Genomic DNA, 22368 nt, shown 5'->3' with positions numbered 1-22368 from the left:
TTGGGGGAAGGTCTCCATAAACAGCTTGAGGCAAGCAGGCATCACAGGAAGCTTTCAGCCCAAGCAGTTGTAGTCCGTCAGATTTCTAAGCCATCAAAAGTCAGGTCATATCAATGGGAAGTGTCAGGCAGGCTTAAGCAACACTGAGCTGCCGTCCCCACACACAGTAACCATGAACACACACACGACGTGTCCGGTTGGGCTGGCTCCCACTCGGGCATTTACACTTGCGATTCATGGGTGACTCTTTACAAATATATCTGCCAGATACACACCAAGGTACACTTCCATCCACAAGCACATGACTGAAGAGGTGGGTTCAAGCTAAAGTGACTCAGCCTCCCATTTACAGGAACAAAATTAGCAACCACTCATAGACGTCTTAAGTCTGAGATGGGGCTAGATGGCACTGTAAGTTAGTGAATGCACAAGCCCTTCATGTCAGGAGATTTCACTTTGGCATTATGATCAGTGGAAAGCCAGGAAAGCTGGTGCTCCCTGAGGTGTATTTTCTAGAACTGGGCTAGTAATGCACGCTGACAGACTGATCCAACACTTTTCCTTGGTACCTAGTTAGGAGCTGATCCAATAATTTAGTCATTCTCTGGAATTTACTTATTTTTTCAGCAAATAATTCTTGGCTTGCAAGCATTTAAACATGTAATGTTTATTATAAAACATATGTTTTTCCCCAATACAGTTTTTTGCCTACAGTTTCCCTGTTTTAATTTATCCCATTTCTCCTGATTAACCCCTGCCCCCCACCCCCGTTGTTCCCATGCTGGATGCCTCTACCTCTCCCAGGAGAACAATGATGAAATGACATTCGCCTCACAGGCCTCCTGGCACATCACCCCAAATCACCAGGATCAGCTCTGCGAGGCAGAGAGCCCTCTGGCCCCGAGCCCCTGAATCACTTAAAGATGCACGGCTGAAACAGAGCAAGATGTGGCCATGGAGGCAACGGCTGCAGCTGTGTTCAGGTTGGGGCATTCAGGTCCCTGCAGGCTCCAGCCTCCCTGTGAGCTGATAATGAGAGGAACGAGCAAGGACCTGCCGTAATCTCAAGGCCAGACTTTCAACGACTGCCCCTGGGCTCCCTCCTCAAGTGAGCATGCCTGCCACCATAAGGGAAAGGCAGCCACGTGCATGGGGTGGGAGAGGGGGGATGTACTGTCTTGCTGCAGCCTCCCGGTCTGGGAGGAGGATGGCCGTCTCTCTAAGCAGAGGCCACATCGGCAGCATCTTGTCCTCCGATGAGTATCTCTCTCCTGTCATTTAACAAGGGGACCAGCCCTCTGAAAGAACTTTTCCCAGCGGTGAATCCCATCGGCTTCCTGACAGGCTGGGTCATTCCAGCCTGTGAAAACGCCTTCCCCGTTCCTCAAGTAACAGATTAGTCACGTACATTTGCAATGGTGGCGAATCTGCCAAGAAGCTGGGGAGCAGGGCAGGAGGAGGAGAGCAGCAGCATGACAAGCGCAGCCAGAGGAGCAGAGAGGAGAAACTAAATTTTCCTTCCTCTTCTCCCATGCTCTTCAGTTTTGAACAGCGCTTGCAAGCTCAAGCTGCAAAACAGCTGAATCACGTGCGGGAGGTGAAATCCAGGCATTACCAGGGAGCCCTGGGCATCCCTGCCTCCCCTCTGTTGCCTGATGGCTGTCAGTAGCATCACCCTGCAGCAAGAAACGACAGCTTTTCTGAGGGTAGGACCAGAAGCCTCCCTAAATACGGATAGCATTTGGCAACAGGGAAAAGCTCCCACTTAAGCTCACATCTTCCAAGTGACTGACAAATGCCAGACCTCAGCAGGTCTGACAAAGGCTCAGAGCCTCAAAGCATCCTGGTTAGCGGCGAGCAGCTCCAAGAGGAACACAAGCATGCAAAAGGCCCCAGAAATCCAGCTCCTGATTAATACGTGGCTTACTGGAAACAGCTACTTCCTTCTTCCAGTATCTTGCATGAAAAATCAGTCATCGTTAGAGCAGCGGTGCGTGGAGCCTGCAAGCAGGTCAGCCTGCACCTCGGTGCTGAGTGCTGCACATGTGGATGTCAAACTGCCCCGGGGCCACACTGCCAGCTAAAAACACCCCAGAAGTAAGAAAGGGAGGGTCAAAGCCAGAGCACCTGAGTGATCTAGCAACAGGAGGAAAGAAAAAAAAAAAAAAAAGCAAGCTGTTTCAGGTCATGTGAGGTGTGTACACATTCCCAGACGTTCAGTCTGTCCTCTGTAGCTTGGGGAAAAGCTTAATGGGCAGCATGGCCTGGAGAAATCATGTAGGGGACAGAGCAGGAGAGTGCCTTGGGGGAGGCAGCTCGGGAGGTTTTCAAGACAAATGCTGCTACTGCAGAAACTGATAGGGAAATGTGTAGGCGGTCCTTGTCCTGGTAATGAGTAACAGCTACAAAACTCTTAGTATCACTGAAATACACATTGGTTCTGCCAGTACGTTCACCACAAAACTACCTGTCGCGTGTCAGCACTGCAGTATTCAATTCAGACGTTCCAGAGAGAGACAGAAAACATTGCAGGCCAGTCCCAGCACCCCGCATGCCAGCAGAGGGGAATCACAACCTTACAGGCCACATCCTTGTTAGCAGAAAAGTGATGTTCCCTCCCTGTATCCCCCACCTTAGGGGGCAGTGCTGAAAAAGGAGCATAAAGCACAAGCACCGCTACTGAGACAGAAACCTCCCCATCAGGAGAAATACCAGAGGAAGCCTCAGAAACGTCCAAGGTTTCCTTCCGGGGAACAAGTGGGCATGTGGCTGTGCACAAGCACTGAGGCTGCTGCACCCACCCAGCGTCAAACACGAGCCTTGCCCTCTTCAGGACGTGCCATGTCCCGATGCAAATTGCAGGCATCACCCCCTGATCCTCTCACTATCCCATGTCTCCAAGGGGCTTTGCTGCACGGCTGGCCCTGTATTGGAGGGAGATGTGCTGCCTGCGTTGCACCAGAAGAGCAATTAGGCTGGTCAATCACTTTGATTGCTATCACACAGTAATAATCTATTTATGATATTTGTGCTAAAGTGCATGAGGCACTAAAGTCTGGTTTTAATGGTAACTGGGATGGTCCTGACCCAAACAACCATCCTCTGTAGTGAAGCTGTGTATTTTGGGAGGATTTTTTTGGTTGGCTGTTTCCAGAACTGTACTAGAATACTGTTTAGCTTAGGTTTTTGCCTCAACATATATTTTTTGTCTGTTTACTTTGCAATCTCAGAGAAAAAATGCAGAGCAGTAAGCAGTGCTGCACATACTTGCCATGCAACACATGTTTATCCTTCCAGTTCACCCATGTCTTATTCCTGTTCTGGGTATTTATTTTTGTCCTCCTGCAAGGGCTTGGACATTCAGGAAAGATGCCATTTTTAGAATTACTGGACCTCAGGCACTGGAGGTACATAAACAAGCAGTGTGCTGAGGCACGAGGGTGCCGACAGCTTTCCTAGGTGGTTGGCTATCTCACATAGCCAGGAGATGGGGATAAGAGGGCTTCAGGAGCGGCCCAAGCACATCTCTGAGGGAGTTTTGTGCTCTATAGCGGTGCTTTTCCTACACAAGATGGGACACTGGAGAGAATTCCTTTCCCCCCATTTGCACTGTTAATGTCTCCCTTATTGTATGGAGGTGCTGGGTGCACACAAGCTCTTCTCTGCCACATACTGAACAAAGCCACAGGAAAAAGATGATGCAGCCACTGCTCTGGCCATGTCAGCTTGAGCAACAAAAACACAGCACTGAAAAATAAACCACACTGCTTCAAAAAGCCCTCAGGAGACTATCTTCAATGGTATCATTTTTTCTGCTTCTTTCTGATCCTTTTTTTTTTTTTACTGGTGAAGTTGACATCTTTTCCTCTTGCTGAACCAGCATTTCCTGACAGCAAACCATTGTCAGAAATTTTCCATCCAGCTCTCGAGTGGATTTCAACACTCGATCTCTGTGCATACATACGAGAAGAGGTTAATGTCAATCTCAGAAAATTATCTACAGGATGTGCTCAAGGGTACCACCAGTAAGGAGCAGCACGTTCATTTGGAGAAGTTCAGACACTGGCCGGTTTCTTTGCCTTAGAGCTGGGGTCAGCTTTTCTCTGCTCAATTACAGCTATAGTGGTGATCCTCTCTCAACTGTTTACTGCCTAACTGACCTGTCATTTGGAAAAAATCTTTCCATGGGGAACACTGCCTTTCGTGACACAGTAAAGCCCCTTTCAAAAGCCCTGGGACATTCTGATGGTTTTGAAACAAAACATCTTGGAGAAGAGCACTGCTCTCCCAGTAAACAGCAGCATAGGCTGGCCTCAGAAGCTAAACAAGCAAGGCAGGAGCTTGTGGGGGGAGCTGGTAACAAATGCAGCAGTGAGCTTCTTAATCACAAATGTGATCACTGCCTGTGGGGCCTGAGGACAATTACCTTGTCACAGCTGCCGTCTGAATAGTGGTGACGGGACAGTTCTCCACATTTGGAGAACTTTAACCAGCAAAATCTCTCCAAAGATAACAATGCACTGGAAGTGTAAGCATGCTCAAACAACATTTTAAAGAAATTAAAAAGGAAAAATCCCCTGTGTCATCACAGAGCTGCCAGGCATGATGCAGCCCAGGAATGGCAGCCTCTGTTTATAGTGGTTACACTCCAGGGGTAGGGGCAGAAACCCCAATTCCTGGGGCTTTTTTGGGACCAGCCTGACCCAATTCAGATTTTTGCCTGAAGTGCACTCCAGCCAAAGCTGCCTTAATATGCACGCTCATGGGGAGGGGTACTGAGCATCCCAGCAACACATCCAGGAGACGTCACCTTTTCTAAAGGACATGGCTGATTCATCGCCCCACTTAAGTATGGAGAGAGTCCCAGCTGCGGAAGCCAGACCTGTTTGGCAGCAGCCAGCCAGCATCAGCTGCCACCTGGAAAAGGAAAGAAAAAAAAAAAAGCTTTGAAATGAGAGAGTGAGCAGAGGAATGGAGGGGAAAAATGGGTGGAGGAATGGAGGAGGTGGGCTTGCGATCTCTGGTTGGGTAACAAGCTAATTCCCCCCTGCTCCCTGCCTGCAACTCCATCTAATTACCCTGTTTCCTCTGAGCTGATTGGAAAGCGGCCTTGTGTCTGGAAAAGACCATAAGCATCTTATGTGCATCTGTTCCCCCTAATCCCCCACAACCAGTGCCTGTGTGCTGGGAGAGGCAGCAGGGGAGCTGCACACGGCAGCGGCCTCCATGCCCCATCACCGTGCCCTGTTCCTATGCCCCATCACTCTTGCTGGGGTTGGGGGCTTTCAGGGAACTGCGGTTGTTCCTCTTCTGCCCATTTCACAACCCAGAGGCCCTCTTTCCTCCTTCCCCTTGCAAAAAAGAAAATTAAAAAAAAAAAAAAAAAGTCTGCAAGGGGCGGGGAGAAGGACACGTTTTGCTTAGCCCTGCTGCAGTTTGGAGCTGTTTAAGCCACTCATTTTCCCCTTGCCCTAATCCTGCATTATCCTTCAGGAATGACATTCAATTCCTGAAGGGGGGGTGGGGGGTGGGGAGGGGTCAAAAAAGTGCTCTCCAGGGCCCTGCATGGTTTGCCCAGGAATTTGGATTGCACTTCTCATGTGTGGCTCCGGGAAGGAGCAGAGGCACAATTAGGCAGCCATTTGGTAGCACGCAGGCACATTTTCAGCAGGCTCTTACTAGTGGGAGCTAATTCAATGCGAGCAAAGCACAGGGATAAACAGCTCCCTTTGCCAGCAGCAGGATTGTCACATCTGGAGTTTACACAAGTTACGAGGAGCCAGGAGCCACTATTTTGTTTCACTCGCACTGCATCGTAAAACATGTTAGCACGTTAAAAGCACCACAGCACCGACACACACAGGGTTGCATGCATGTGAGGGGACATCTCTGTCTCACAGCCCTGCCGTGTCCTCACCCCACCGCCTTCACAAGCCATCCATCTGCTGGGCTAGGCCCTGTGTCTTGGTTAATGCCCTCAACTTTGCTCCAGGTCCCAGGATGGGAGGGTTTTGGCCTCCAGCAGGGCCTGGTTCTGGCCCCGTGTTGTTCCTCCCCATTGACTGCCTCGTGTGGGACGCCAGCAGGCCCCTGCAGCCCGATGGCCGCCCCCTGGCCTAACCCAGGTGGAGGCCAATTGTTTTAAACCAATTTTAGAAAGGTTGCCTGTGCCTCTGTGGGGCATTTATTTCCAAGCGCCTTCTGTGTTTACCCAGCCAGCTTCCTGCTGTTTTGCTTTGGGATTTCTGCAGCTGCAACTCTGAGGACTCCTCCAGGGAGAGCCTCCTTTCTTGTCCCTCAGCACACCAGCAGAGGTGGTAACGAGCCCTGTGGACTCGGCCACATCTGGTCTCCATAGGAAGCCCTTGTCCTCAGCCCAACCAAAATGCTGGGCACCACTCACACTCGAATGGCGAGATATGGCTGGCCACAGGCCGGGCCCATCCTGTAGCTCCTCCCGGCCCCAACCCTCCATACTGACTAAATGCTGACTATAGTCAGCTGTGGACTTCTCGGCCAAATTCTGTTTCTGGGAAGGTGACCAAGTTTCCAGTGTGAAAAAAGCTGAAGTCAATGGCTTTAGCTAAATTTTACATCTTTGGAGCTTCACACCTGCACAAAATATAAGGATGAAGAAGGCAAAACCCACCTTCCCCAATTCATTTTTTTTTTCCCCCATTTTGTGTCAGCAAGCACAAGCTAACCATGAAATCTGCTGCCTCCTGACAGCAGATCTGATATGTCCTCCCATGATTTGGGGTCAGATGCAGGCACAACACAACCTGCACTGCCATTCCCCACCAGCAGCTCTGGTCAGGGCTCTTGAGATGAGACCCATGGGGTGGGAAATGGGAAAACCTCTACTTCCACACAGATGTGGATGTCCACAAACCCCATGTTGGGGTCAGAGTCATGAACTGTATTCACAACAGAGATATATGTTGCAGATGGTTTGGAGCAAGGGACTTTGGTGAAGGATCAGGCTGGCCTGAGTGGGAAAGCAAGCAGGAACACAAAAGTCATCTCTCCGCCCACTGCAAGGGTTGCAAAACCTTGCACAGAGGTAAAGACCTGGAGGTTACAGTGTGGGAAGCGGGCTGTGAGTTATTTCTTCACCTCATCCTCCTGCCAAGGGACAAAGGGCTGCCTCTGGGAGACACACCTCACGCTACAGAGGACCGTGATGCCCCTTGGTCCACCTTGCCCACCAAGCAGCAGACTCACTGCCCCAAGTCCCACCGGCACTCCTGGTGCCTGTGGAGGATGATGTGAAGTGGGGAGAGGTGGCTGCCCTCTGCTCCAGCGCTCGTGACTGGCTCAAAAAGTGAAGTGAAAGACAGCTACGGGAAACTGTAAGGTTGCACTTCGCCTTTAACACCATCCTCCCAGTTCACAGACTTTATTTATGTGTTTTATCATTTTTTTTTCCCTCATAAATGTTATCTTTATGAGAAAGATGCACTGGTTTAACTTCAGCTTTGCTAGTGTGATGCAAACACATCATTTAAACTAAAATGTTAAGTCCCTCAATGTAAATTAATGCAATTTTCCCCATGAGATTAGTGGCTGGGAAAAAAAAAAGTGTGTCTCTAAAACCTTCATCTTTAGGTACCTGATAAGTGGTATAAACTTTCGGAGTACCCAGACTGACCAGAAGTTTACAGTTAATTCAGCCTGCAGTTCTGTGAATCTGGAGGTGCATCTGGTCATATTCCTCTGGAGCTGCAAAGACAATTTTGCTCAGTGCTTTGGAAAGCCAGACCATGTAACCAGAGCCTTAAGAAATCACTGCAGAGTCTGGTTTGATCCTTTCTTTTCCCCTGTTCTTAAAAGAAAGAAAACAAAGCCTGAATCTTCAGCCCTGATGTTACAGAGGCATGCTTGAAACTGATGGTTTTTGAGGATGGGAAAACAGAAAGAAACAGAGAAAGGATGTATATTCCTTCTCCAACTTCCCAAAACCACACTTCTCTGTTGCGCACACCCTCCTGCTAACCCTCCATTTCCCAGAGCTTTTCAATCACATTTAGGGCCAGAGGTTGTGCTTACAATTGCAATGGCAGTCTCACACCTTCCTCCTCAATACCCAGCCAGTATCACGTAGGATATGACCAGCCATGCCACAAGCCAGAAGGTCTCCAGCCCCTTGAATATCCCCTTCCACAGCTGGGCAAACTCCCACTCATCCCCCTCAGGTTAAAAAAAATAAAAATGAAAATAATAAAAAAAAAAAGCTAACCAAGGTGTTTCTCAGAAGCCCCACTGACATGAACTCTGCCCCCAATTACGTGTCTGAATGAGCAGAGCTATAGAGGTAAGTGAAAAGAAAGTTTGGGTTTAACAGATTTTCTCTGTTAAGGAATCAGCACAGCCAGTCATTTACTTGCATCAGGACTCCTATTACCTGGTATTTCCATGTTGCAACTCAGTGGTGCAAAAGATGGGTCAAGTCTGCAGTCAAGGGCTTGCTGTATTTCAGACTCAGAGCAATCTGGGATCTCAAAACACTATAAAACACCTTTCTGCAGCAAACGTCAACCCATCTGAGTGCAGGAGATGGGACAAGCTGAAAAGAGAGTGTGGGCTTGGCTGGCCACAGGTAATAAGTAGTCCTCTGGCTGCTCTCAGCACCTCTGATGTTTTGTCTCTAGTGGAGAGCTGTGATAATTGAGCCAGCTTTTCATGAACTATCTCAGATGGAAGAGCAGTCTAGCCACAGCAACACAAACCTGAGTTGCAGTCCTTTCCCATGGAAGCAAGAGAAGTAAAATCCACTGCTTCGTAATGCCGCAGCAAAGACATTTTGAGGAACTTATGCCTGCTCATTTAAGAGCAGCTCAGGAATCACTGCTTTGCTGCAGTCACAGAACTCAGAGCTTTTAGAATCAGGTCCTATGACCATATCCTCCAAGCTATACAAATTAGTGGGGGGGGAAAAAAAAGAAGAAAAAAAAGAAAGAAAGCACACCACACAAAGTAGGTATCCAAATACTTTTGAAGATCCAGGCCTGCAGAGCTGATAAAAAAATCACCCAGCAATTATTGCAGAGCTAGGAGGAGACCATCCAGGTACTATCATCTATGCTTCCCACAGTAAGTGTCTATAGCAAGAATAAGTGACCACAACACAGGAGTCATGGCTGCTGGTCCTGTGCTCTCTGCGGAGATCTGCAGTTAGTCCCTCAATGTCTTGCATTCTTTGAGACTCCTTTCAAATCTTTTATAAGGGTATTTCAAAGAAAACAGAAGTCTTCACATGACAAATTCCACACACTGTGTGTACACAGGCATGTGATGGTTTTAAAAACTGCTAAAGGAATAAATTCACTGTATCCCAATTCATTCTCTGCATATGGCCCAATGATCCCAGCCTTGATGTGTGGAAAAACAAACAAACAAACAATAGCTATATTGTATGAAAGAACTAAGCATAAAGAGGCCCTCTATTTCCTACTCTGCTCTCACTGAGGTCCTGTCTTTCCAGGACAAAACCTTTGTGAATATTCAAGATTTGGATACTGAGCAGATTTATTTTGACACCCTTTTCTGGGGAAAGTATGCAGCTTCCAAAAACTAGGCAGTGAGAGCAGCTGTCAAGACAGCCATGGCCCAGCGAAGGGCAGTCATTATCATCCTTTCCCACTGTGCTGATTGATCCTCAAAAGCAATGGCATATTTTAATTGTCTGCAATTTGTTAAGGAAGACCAAATCCCCCAACTGCACTAGAAACCATTCCCTCTAACTCTTGGAGTTGTTTTTTCAGCTTTTATTTATTTATTTATTTATTTAATTATTTTTCCTTTTGGTCTTGTACTCTTTGCACCAAGCCAGGTACTGCAGACCATATCTTGGGAAAACCTGTTTCTGTAGGTGCATCTCTTGACTAGGGGAAGACCTGATCTAATGGAAGATGGCCTTACTTTGAAGTTGTCCTTCCAGTAGTCCTTTCCAATCTATATTGACCAGAGAGAAGCAGAGCCAAAGTTGTATGAAGACAGCCTGACCCAGATTTCAGCTGGGGCACCAGGCACTCCGTGAGCCTAGAGATGCGTTACTTGGGGGCGCATTGACTGGTTGGAAATCTGCTGTCTTCTTTGGGGCTGTCAATAGTCAGCAAGCTGTCCACTCTTGAAGATTTCAGCTGAAAGAGTTCACCCAAGGCTACACAATAAGTGAGTTGGCAGAAGCACAAAGTGAGCCTCCATCTTTCCAGTTCCCTGGTCGCTTCTTTAGCCACAGGCTCTGTGGTAAAAACTTAACTGCTACAACTTTATACAATTGTGTCACCACTGCATTTCAGAAAGCACCTGCAAAACCCAATAAACTTACCACCCCCCCCCCCAAAAAAAAAAAGGCACTTCAATTGAAAAGATAAGGTGATGGCATTATATTGTCAAGTGTACAGCCTTTACAGTTTATATTTTAATATAAACCTCTGGTTAAGCTATTAACCGAACTATAATGCAAATCCTTGAGAACTTTACCTAATATTCTGCAATGGGAAAATGTAAATGAGAAAATTTCTAAAGCAGATAACAAACTGCTTTTACAAATGATGGAAGATTTTTAGCTCACACCACAAACATTATAGGCTGCCCAACTGAGGTACTGAATAGACAGAAACCCTACACGTTTCCACCTCCGTGTAAGCTGGTGCAAATGAGGAAGAATTTAATTGATCATTAGCGCAACAGAGGTCTGGATTTTCAATCTGGCTGTAGCTTATTCAACTATGACTTTATATTTAAATGTTTTTACAGTATCTTTCACACTGGGGCTTGGGGGCTCCCAGGCAGTAAGCAATACATTGAGATAAAAGGGCAATTTAAGGGCTATTTGAGTTTTCATCCTTACTTCTTCCTGCCTTGCTTTTGTGGGTTTAAAACATAATCTTTTTACTAATTAAATACATATGAATATTCTGTTGCCCGCACAGTGAATATATAATTAGACTCAGGAGAAAGATTATGTGCTCTCAAGCTGATGCTAACACTTCAGCATAAAGGTACCCAAGACACCAGTAAAAGTAACCTATGAGCTTCTGCTAATAACATGCTGCCTCGGATCTCTAGAGGATTATTTTACTCTGGAGCAGTATATTGAAAAGGGCCTGAAACAGATACCCTATAATTTATGTCCCTGCTTAGAGCCTTGGTGAGAAAAAAGTGGCCTTTGCACTAAATTGTAATGGTTTCTTTCCTTCTCTTTTTTTTTGGGGGGGGCTGAAGTTAGCACACATGATTTTTGGAGAGCAGGAAGCTGCAAGGAACCTTTGGGTAGCTTCAAACAAAACATATTCTGCTGTCCAAGTTCCATCCTTTTTCCCTGTCCAGGACCACTTTTCCCCCTTAAAAACACAGGGAAACTTCTTAAATAAATCATATTAGGCAGGGCCCTTTCTCTAGCTCCAAAACTGAGGAAGTATGTCTGCTGCTTTATGCTCATGAAGCACATACTTTGGAAGCTGTGTTACCTCCCAGTGCTATTATTTGCTATACCTCATAAATATCACAGTCCTTTTCCTTTCCTCTCCTTGGCACTCTTCCCATTGTTTTCAGGTGGTGGTTTTGTTTTTGTTGTTGTTTTTTAACAGAGGTTACCCTCCCAGCCCTCACATGATAATGCTTTTATTTTTTTTTCTTCTGTGGTTCAACCAGCTCAGGCAACTAGATAAATACTGTGGGGAGCTGGCCCTTAAATATCAGGTTTGGCCTGTACTTTTCATGGAGGTCTTTATTTCTTTAAATCGTAGGTGGTCTCCTTAAGACAGCATGGAGACAAGGCTGTTGTAGCAAAAGGAGAAAAAAGAAGAAAAGAAGAAAAATCCCCTCAGGATATTTCTTGTGGTAAAATGGGCTAAGGAATATTTCAGGGCAGTTCCAGACAAATGCAAAACCAAATCTCCGTGAGGTTCAGTGAACTCCGCAAATTGCGTGTTTCCTCCAAAACCCCAAACTAGGCAACTTGAACTTAATTCTGGAATGAGTAGTGGGGATGCTGGCATTTCAGTGCCCCTTGGCAGTTGTGAAGAGGGTTAGTTTGGTTTTTTTTGTTGTTGTTGTTGTTTTTTTTTTAAGATGTCTATTTTCAGAGCAAAGTTTGCTTAAAAAAAGCAGTGGGTTAGCTACTGAAAATCAGCCTATATCAACTAGCATCAACCAAAAATTTAGACAAGTAAGGGAAAAGAAGTTCCTGTACTAGAAGTAACATCTCGGTGCAAACAACCCTCAGATTTCCTCTCATCTTAAAAAGAAAATGATACCTGGATACCTTAGAGAAAGGCCAAGAAATAACAAGAGAGATGCAGTCTCAATGTCAGCAGTACCAGTGATATTACTAGCATTATCTTCAAGTTAGTACAGTGTAATCTTGATGTAAGGAAGTTGTTTCCAACACAGCACAGCTCCACCACGAAAAACAAACTTCCAGTCCATTTGGAACTGCAGTTTGCAAAACCGTATCTCTGCAAACTCAAAAATGCAGCCATTTTACTCTTTTATAGGGGAACAGACCTCTGTTCACCACCTTCATGCATGTAAAATTATTGGCTGGCCAAGCCCGGGAAATCTCAGGGTAACACACAGTGTTTGGACATTTTTCCATAGGGTCTAACTCCTTAAATAAGCTCCTTCTGCATGAGACTGGCCGACTTTTTAATGTTTACATTGCCAATAAAACATGTCCTCTGGTGTCATAGCTTGACATGAGTTTAGGTACAGATATGAAACTCTGAAGTTGAGTAAGGGGTCAAGAACGAGGCATGTTTCTCTTTCACAACCCCAAACCGGGCAGCTCGGTAAGTGTTGAGATGAAACAGGTACTGTTTGGCTAGAGAGCTCTGTGTGCTGGTCCTATCTTATGTCAACTAACCCAAAGAAAAGACCCTAGACCAGGTGGAGCTGCTCCATGCCCTACGATGCTTGCAAGGATTTGATGATTGCAGGTACTGGCTTGTGTCCACCTATGCATCCGGGACCATTCATTCACTTTTCCTGAAATCCTTTCCTTTTCGGAAGGAAAACCCAAAGTGTCTGCCTGCCCACATGGAAACGTACTGCATGTTTCAGTCAGAGCTGTTGAGACAGATTGCTAAATTTAATTACCAGTTCCAAGGGCTGAGGCTGTGAATGACAGGTCAATTCATGCAGTGAGTTAGCAAAGATTGCTGATAAATGCTTTCTAATTGAAAGGATGATAAAACACCTATTACTCACTGAGGATCTTGAAGGATGAGTTAGTCCTGGGGATTTCTTACACCATGAAGATCAAGAAGTGCTAATCTCATCAGCACTCTGCCATCATTTCCTACCCGCCTTGTCACTCACAAGATTCAGGAAGGATGGTGATATTGCAGGGGGCTGCCCTGTCACTGCTTCCTCACTCCTATTAAGGAGATGAATAGAAACAGGCAGGAGCGGCATGGCTGAGGTCTATTGTACTCTGGAGAATATCTGACATTTTTGTGAGTTAGGAAAACAACAAAGAACAAAAATAACCTCTCACAGCTCCCTTGGAAAACTGACTGCATTAACAATGTCATATCCTTCGCACAGCATCTTTTAGCCCGAAGCGGTCTGTGCAGGCTTGTGGGCATTACTTACAGCTATACCAGTGAACTGTTGAACACAAGCAGTTTGGACCTGGAAAGCTGGACTTTGCCCTAGAAAGACCAATATGCAGGCACATGTGCCTTTTTTCACTGACCAGGGCATTAAGACAGTAACTCTGGCAATAGGATATAGCAGTCATACAGGAAGAGAAATGCTCTTACATTGTCACAGTCACAGCGGGAAAAGTCCTGCGCATAGATCTTACCCAAAAGTTACCTTCTACAGCACTAAGTGACACAGCACTTGCTGCTGGGAAGGCATGAAAACAGCCACCACCAGGAGCAGAAGCCTCTGCTGCCTTGCTTCCATGCTGCGCAACCCTGGATGTATTTTCTCATTTCTCCCTCTCTTTCCCTTTCCCTTTTCCTTCCTGCTCTTTTTGCTGGTCTTTTTAGAGCGTAAGATCTTCAGAGTTAGGTATGTATTTGCACAGTGCCTAACACAATGGGGTACAGTCCTAGCTTAATCTTCTGGATTCTGCTGTCATACAAATAATAACTCACACCAGATAGCTGACATACAGCCACACTAGATCTAAGGCTGGGACAGGGCCAAGTGACACAAGCCACAGAGCATGTATAAAGTGTAGTTTTGTCACAGACAGAAAGTCAAGCCATTTTCAAGTCTTTGAGCAGCAGACATCAACTTACCTGTTCGGATGCATTACTTTTCCCTTTCTCCCCCACTAACATATACACACAGATTTTGCTACACGTTATTTAACATTTACATCCTGAAGCCCAAGGTTTTCTGGGAGGTTGCAGCACTCCTGAAATTGTGCTTAACACATTTAACTGGTGACAGATTTACTGTCTCTACATCTACAAAAATCCTTTACACAAAGAAGAGCATTTCCCATGGAAATGAGTGCTCTAGGCTGGAAGTCTGACCAGACATTGGCATGAGGAGAGAAAGAAAATAGTTAAACTAATTAATGTAAGAAAGCGGTCCAGTGACAGCATGATTCATGGTGCTTGTATTTACAGAATCGAATAGCATACAAGCTTGTAAAACTGTTAGACCCTTTTCTTTTAACTTCAGACTGCCCAAATTCTTCAAAGTCTAGATTGGTCTTGGTCAGCTCACTCCTGTACTCAGTATGATTTCCCCCAAGCCAAAAGCCTCAGGCTATGGGCAGACACCCTTTCTGATGGTCAGATGTACAGGTAGATTTGTGACTGAAATGCATGAGGTAGATCAGACAATCAGCTCCGTCAGTAAATCTTAGAAATGTAACTTGCAGAAAAAGGACAGTGATAAGCAACTGTGGGCAAAAACTTCTTCTGGCAGCTGGTTCAGGAGACGTTGTAGTGCCTACAACATTGCACTGACGCTTAAAACAGTTTCATTTAGTGTCCTACCATGGACAAAGGTCATCTCATGCCACTTGCTTTAGGCACACGTCTTAGGCCTGCTCTCCACACACTCTCCGTACGTTATAATTATATACCAAATATAGGTGGATACTACTATATATACATTTTTAATTAATGTGGTCTCTAAGAGTACTGTCCCTGCTATGCAGATATCTATGCTGGTATAAAACTGCCTTTCACTGATGAAGTATATTATCTTTCTAACTTGGGAATAAGCCCTTGCCCTTTACATACATATAAAGTGTCACGCTCACATTCTCACTGAAAGATTTTATTTGGGAAAGTACCCCTGCTGAAGCAGGCCAGTCCATAGTTGTGGTCAAATACAACTTCAGTAAAGGCTCCCCAGCCATTTTCACACATACTCCGGCATAAAGGACATGTATCTCTGTGAAACAGAAGCTCTTCTCCTTCCCTCCATGTTCTTATCATGAGTGAGCATCCTTCCGATCAAAGACTGTTGTTGGATCCCAAGAAAATGCTAAAAGTTACTCTTACAGCTTCTTGTTCTCTCCCCTTCCCTACGTTGCAGTGCACTGCTTAGGCATTTGCTCCTACAACTATTCATTGGGCTGCACTGTAAATCAAATCAGGCAACTGTTCCTTTTCTATTTTTCTTTTTTTAAATAAAAATATCTTTCATTCTTCAGGGTGTTTTTTTTCTTAAAACACTTTCTCAAGCCAGCTGCAGCTGCAGCCTCCATCTCGTCAAACCACAGCCTGAATTAGAATCCATTCAAACGAATAGAACAGATATCCCAAGTTTTAGATTTCATGCTTACTGCAAAGCTGAGCAGATGTGAAGCATGTTTACAAATGCAGAGACATTTTGGGAGTTGCCCTGTTTGATGTCTGGACTTGTTTTGTACACACTCCTTATACTGCTGCAAGTACTTGGAGGAGGATCCTTCCATGGTGACTTTACTAAATGAAATAAAATGAAGCCTCCTTCTGTTTGAGCCAAAGGGAACTTGGCTTAAAGCTTTTTTTTTTTTTTCAGTTGCAAGATAGCTCTTCAGCTGATATCTTACTGTGTCATCAGTAATTAGGCATGTACAGGAAATCAATCTCAACAGGGATGTAAGATTCAAAACCTGCCAGTAAGCGTTAGATAACAATTCTTTTTAAATACAAGCTCTTTAAATGGATGCTTATTAGTGAAATACAGTGCCTGAGTCAAACTCCTAGATAACCTGACGATAATTAATTTTGTTCAAAGAATATGCCTAAACTGTTTTGGTGACCATAGAGATAGAGACCACTAAGATAAAACCTCACCATGGCTCCTCTAGGCTGAGAAGTATGAACAGGCAGTGTAACAATTGCTAGGAGGGATGCCAATGTAAAAACAAACAAACTCTTAACTGAAATTTAGACCTGGAAAACGAATGTCAGCCTGTAAAGAGCTGTTCCTGTTAGCCTAGAGATTCAGGATGTACTTACCCTGTAGAAACCACAAGGGCATTTTTTTCCTCTGATGATTATTTGCGTCAAAAAGCTTTCTTGGATAGTTATTGTAGCTAAGATTTCCCACCTAGGTACACAGGAAAAGACAGTAAAGCATAGATATTTTCTGTTCATAGATATACTTCCATATATCTATATTCACACTACAAACACACGCAAGTAAGCAGAAGGTCAAATACTGAGCTGCAAGGAGGTAGTGTCACTCCAATAATTACATGTCTACACACGTAACACCAGGTTCAAACACTAAGAAGATGTAAACTGGAGATGCTACGTGTAAGTCAGCAGTGTTAGGCCACTTGATGCTGATCCAAAATACCTGTTTTAAGTATACAGGTAGGACATGCCCTCTTAAATCCAAGCAGATCCACTGAGTCAGAGATAGTTTACAGAGAGCCAGATCTGTCCTTTTTTTTCTTCCAATTGCAGCCTATTAATCCATGAAAGTTGGAAAATAATGAAGATCCATTCAAGTTTATGATTATATCTAAAAACTCCTGCAGACCATTGGGTTACTTGCAGGAGTTATGCTAGTGAGGTTGCTCCAGCAACACAGTTCTTGAGATGCAGTCAGCAAACCAAGACTGAAAAAACAAAGAACCCACAGATCAAGCCCAAAAGGACACACAGCTTGTTTCATTGCTTCTGACAGCAAGGTAGTTTAAGCAACGCTTTCCTTTGGGCATGTGTCCTTAGTGATTTTGTAACTGGGAAGGACCTATAAGTTATGTTGAATTGGGGTACTGCCAGTAGCTATTGCTTTCAAGACCTTTACGCACTGAGATGGGAAGAATGTGTCCATGAAATAGATACTAGACCATGTGTGTTTGTGCATGTGTGTGTCAGCCTCAGAACCAGAAAGGCCTGAATGAGTTAGATCTGTAAACTTAGCTCCCTCTGGGAAAAATCCTCCTTCAGAAACCTTCTACTTTTTCAGAAAATACACGTTCTTGTTATTCCAGCTCTCCCCATCTTACATACTATGTAATTCCAACATGCAGTGAGATCAATGTTTACACTGGCATAAAGGATTCCTGCAATTATGGCATGAATGAGGAATAAAACAGCAAGACCATCCTACAGATACACAAACTGATCTATAGGAATCAGTTTGATCTATAGGCTTAACATTCATGAGTAACAGTGCACAGGTACCTGGATGCATCTTCATCCTTGCTCATAAGAGTTTTCACTTAATGACCCCATTTAGTCTAAGCTCTTCTATAACACAGATAGAGGCACTGGAAGACACTTTGAAGTTGAACAGACAATGGTGTGCCTCTCTCTTTCCATCTTGCATCCATACCCTGTGGTTTTACTCCTACCTCAAAGCTGAAAAGAGACAGGACTCAAGGGGAAAATAAACCAGCAGATCCTCTGCAGAGTCACTGTTTTGGGGAGAGAAAGAAGTGGGTGGGATGGAGAGCAGTTCAGAAGATCCATAGCTGACCACTGGGGTCCCTCTGCGCTGCCTGTTGCACCCCTCAACTCTGTGCCACTTTCAAACTTTAGGGGCCCTTTCATCAGACCTAACTTCCAGCGACAGTCTGTCTTTATGATTTTAGAGCTACCTGCTAGCTCCACAGCTAAGTGGCTGGAGCAATAGGCCAGTCCTTTCCCCCCACCCATCTGCAAATCTCTCTGGAGTAGAGTGTGAGAAGGGAAGAGGTCCTACCCCATGTCCAGCCATGGCAGCTGAGATTAGCAGGGAGGCGCCTGCAGCTAGCACCGAGGTTCGACCCCTCCATGTCCAGCAGTGGGGATTTCTCAGATGAGTGCTCCTGTGTTGGAGCTCGCTCCCCTTGGCAGCTGCTCAGACCTTGAGTCTAATGACCTTCGGGGCACTGTGCAAGCCTCATTCGTTTTGTTTAACATTCGATTAACTTTTTCTGGGTTTCTCCTGTAATTTAATACAAGATTGAGGCCTCCACGGCAAACAGGAATGAGAAAAAATATTACTTCTTAAATTTTTCTACAAAACACTGCATGACAGCAGAATAAGTACAATTTACTCAGTGCAATCTAAAAATAAAAAATAAAAAAATACCGAAATGCATACAGGAAAACAACCCTAAAATTGACAAGCCTAAACACACTGTCAGAGGTCTGCAAAAAGTTGGCTGGCTCTACTCTTCTCCTGGCAGAGGAAACAGTTCAGACACAGAGCAGAGATACAGCAAAAGGCCAAATGAAAATGCACAGTCTTTTTTGTAGAAACACCTGCTATACTAAGGATGCATGAAATGTTTTTCTATTTCATTTCTCTCTGAGCAATTGCTAGAGCTGCTACAGAGCAAGTACAAAAGGAGGTGGTTTATCTGGCAGTCAAGATGTGGTTCTCATGATGAAAGAGTCTGAGGACTCTTGTGTTGGCATGCACATACCAGCTACTCCCTCATGTGATCCTCAGAGCTGCAGCTCACTGATACTCCATTTTTTTTCCAGGTCAAGACTTCGTCCTAAAGTTTCTGAACTCCTTGCCCAGGGCTTCAGATCTTCTCCAACCACAAACAAACAGACTGCATCAAGGAATGACAGGTTAGCCACCTGCTCATGTCCTAGTTCCTAATAACAAAGATGGGAAGGTAGGGAGAGGAGGAGAGATTTAAGGGATTTTAAGTGTTACCTATAATTTGACAGTTATTAATCATGTTCCAACTCTAAGTGCCTCCAGCTCCTTCATAATTCAGTATGTACCTGCAGAACTACAAGGGTTTCCACGGAGCTGCATTAGGTGAAAAGAAAAAGAAAAAAAAAAAAAAGTACTTCCCAACGCACTCCAAAATTCATTGGGTGGATGATGCTGTTGAGGTTGGTTGAGCTTTTCCAATAGTCCTTACAATTCACATGGACCAAAACAGGGCAGGGCTGGCTTTCAGAGTCAGCAGGGTTGGAGCACATTGCATTTCTTCTAAGATAAGAAAGAGGATCATTTCACACTTTGCCTGGATTTGCAGTAACAGAAGTTTTCTGTTCCTGGGCAGACAGCAAAACACAGATCAAAGCTACTCATTCTCCAGGGGTTGGACCTGGTGAGACCCAGAAAAAGGAAGACACAGGTACTTTACTTTATGTGCCTCAGCCATACAAAAGGACAATCCATTGCATTGCTAGGTCCTGTTAACCCCACAGTTAATGCTGTGTGCATTGGGCTTTCAGCTGTGAAGATTTTCAGTTTGATTCCTGTTATGGCAAGATTCATCACACATAATATCCCATTGTTTTGGGACCCCATGCAAAACGCTGCACCTTTGAAATCTACCTCTGCATCCATATTTTGTAGCTCTTGCCCAGACATGCTTTTCGTTAACATTTTTGGAAAATACAAGGGCAAATCAAAAGTTTCCTATTCTGCACGATGAACATATGATGAAAGTAGGGTACTCAGCTACCCTACTGTTCCTCAAAACAAGATGCTAGGCATAAAAATTTCACCCAGCTGAAAGCAAATATATACCTCTACTCTAAGGCAGCAGTTCCAGACAGACATCAAATGAACAGAACTTAAATGAAGAACAGAAGCAAATGATGAACTTGAGCATGGGTAGGCAAACTGTTGAGGAGAAGAAGGGAGAGGAGAAGCCATTTTGTAAGACTATGTGGAGGGAATTTGAGTGACTCACAGGAGTAGCAGCTTTCACTCATTCCAATCATTGAAAAACACCCTTGGTCCCCACACCATGGTGTCTCCATGCTTACAGGAGATATCTTGACGTTCAAGTGGCAGACCCGTGGGACTTCTCCCTGTCCTTTCAATTCGCTGGCACAGCAGTAAGACCCACAGGGTTCTGGGGGGCCTTGTGCTGATGCGAAGGGCTGCCTGCATCCCCCCTGCTTTGGGACCGGGTGATGTGGGGTGGCTCAAGGGCGTGCTCCCTTAGGTTACGGTGGCCATGGCATCAGTGCCTATGTGTTGCTGTAAAAACAACTTTGATCTTCCTTTGTCTTCTGGCAGAAGCACAGCAATGGGAAGGACAAAGAGGGAAGTGGAGATCACAGAGTATGCAAGCACCCACCACCTGGGAATCCCCCAAATATGGGAGAGGTCTTCCTTTGCCAGAAAATTCATCCAGCTGTTTTCCCAAAGGGCTCTTAGGAGCTACAGATATCTATGCATAACAAGGAGCATCTTTGAGCTTGCTCTACTTTTTATTAAAAAATCAATAAGCACTCTCTTAATTCACTTAATGACATCTTTCATTCACTTCCCACACCCAGTCATGCACTGAAATCAGACTGACCTTAGTAAACCTGTATCACTCTTTTCCTGGAAAAGCTTGGCATTATTTCCTAGTAATAACTGCAGAAACCTTATGGAAGAAGCCAATTAAGCAATAAAGTACAATAAAGTACGAACTATTACGCTAACATAACAATTCACACCTATGGTATTGCTACTAGATTCACACCTGCAGTGTTACGTAAAACCAAAAGCCGGGAACTATTAAAACAAGCTAGCCAATTTACTATTACAATATAATTTGTGCCTGGGGATACACTGCAGAAATTATAAAATATTGATATGTATTTTTATTTGAGTGTGAACAAATATCTGAATTTTAATAGGGAAATGATCAAGTAGTTTAAGAAGTGAATCAGATGTAGCTTGACCCATTTAAAACTATACAAGGCAAAATGCTGAAAAGCAGCCTGTGGGCTGGGAGCCTGCAGGAGGAGAGGAAAGGTGTGGATGAGGTGACACCACAGTGTCTCACATCTGCCCTGTGGCCCACTCTGACAGGACAGGTACTCGATTGACCTTAGCTGGAGTATCTCATTGAAGCCAACAGAGCTATTATGTACATAGGGCTAGCTGCTGGGATGGAAGCAATTTGACAGAAAAAAAATTAAGTGCTTAGTCACAGTATCTAGCATGCATTCTCTTTGAAATATCCCCCAGTGATAGCTATCATAATTATACTTCCTTACTTAGATTAGTTACAAAGCAATTAGACTCTGTCATCTGTTCTTGCTCTGTGAATAGTTTCAGTTGAGTTGAAGGCACGGGACATGGCACTACACAGCTGTGTCAGCAGCTGGCTGCCCCATCCTAAAGCACTTCCAAACAAGGAAGAATTAAAAACAACAAACCCAGAGTCTGTCAGAACTCCCTTCCTTATCCCTAGATTCTTCAGAAAACAAGAAAATGACATTGTCTTACACTTTATTTATGCACGGGGCTGGACTTTCACATTTCCTTTGATGTTGACCCTAACTGAACCAGTTGCAGAATACTAATGACGCAGTTGAGTGATAATATTCAACTCGGGTACCTGGGACATACCTTTCCCGTCTAAAATGGTGGCAAGCCAAAGAGCAGAAGCAGCCTCCTAATGCTCTAATACCTCTTAGGTACAGGGGGCATGGGGGAGCTTCATGCTGCCATGCCAGCGCACCTGTAACTCAGTGTTTGAAGTCAAACATGGCCTTGCAGGCAAAATAAGGCGCCCATGCTCATGCAACGTCTAAGAAAACACAAGTATTAGTGATGGCTCCTTTGACAGGCTGGGCCCTTAACTAACGAGCCCCATAGCTTCTGTGTCTCCTCATGGACCTGCCTGCCTGAGGCGGGTTGCCTCCACTTGACTACTACATCCTCCTTTTGCCTGACCTCCTCTGTGTCCTCTTCCCTGTCTGCCTAACGAGCTGCCATGAAAATAATCTTCCCCTCCTGCTGCTCCGACCTTGTCCCCGGGTGCCCTTGGAGGCGAGGCATGCGCCAGCTCTGCTGTGCAGAGGCCGCAGCTACCTTCGCTGGTGACACTTTAACCGCAAGCAGCCAGGCGGGCAGGCCAGAGGTCAGAGTGGTCCCCGTGCATCGCCTCTGCTCACCGAGTCCAATTCTCCAGTGTGTCCTCGCTCCTGCAGCCGGCCTCCTTGCACTGTTGTAAAACAGCACAATGTCCCCCCCCCC

At 45.1% G+C, this 22368-nt stretch overlaps 1 long non-coding RNA gene across 2 annotated transcripts in view; it reads right to left on the bottom strand.

The window, feature by feature from the left end:
* Positions 1-18094, bottom strand: part of LOC106034885 (uncharacterized) — a 32193-nt gene extending 14099 nt beyond the window's left edge. For both annotated transcript variants that reach the window (XR_010829428.1, XR_010829429.1), the window contains exons 1-2: positions 16774-18094; positions 16431-16521 (exon numbers count right to left, since the gene is read on the bottom strand). This is a non-coding gene — a long non-coding RNA (uncharacterized lncRNA). The remainder of the gene's footprint in view (positions 1-16430; positions 16522-16773) is intronic.
* Positions 18095-22368: the final 4274 nt, after the last annotated feature.

This window comes from Anser cygnoides, chromosome 2 (genome assembly GCF_040182565.1).
Source record: "Anser cygnoides isolate HZ-2024a breed goose chromosome 2, Taihu_goose_T2T_genome, whole genome shotgun sequence".
NCBI lineage: Eukaryota > Metazoa > Chordata > Aves > Anseriformes > Anatidae > Anser > Anser cygnoides.
The sequence above is the reverse complement of the archived record's forward strand: the minus strand, read 5'-3'. Positions and strand labels throughout refer to the sequence as shown.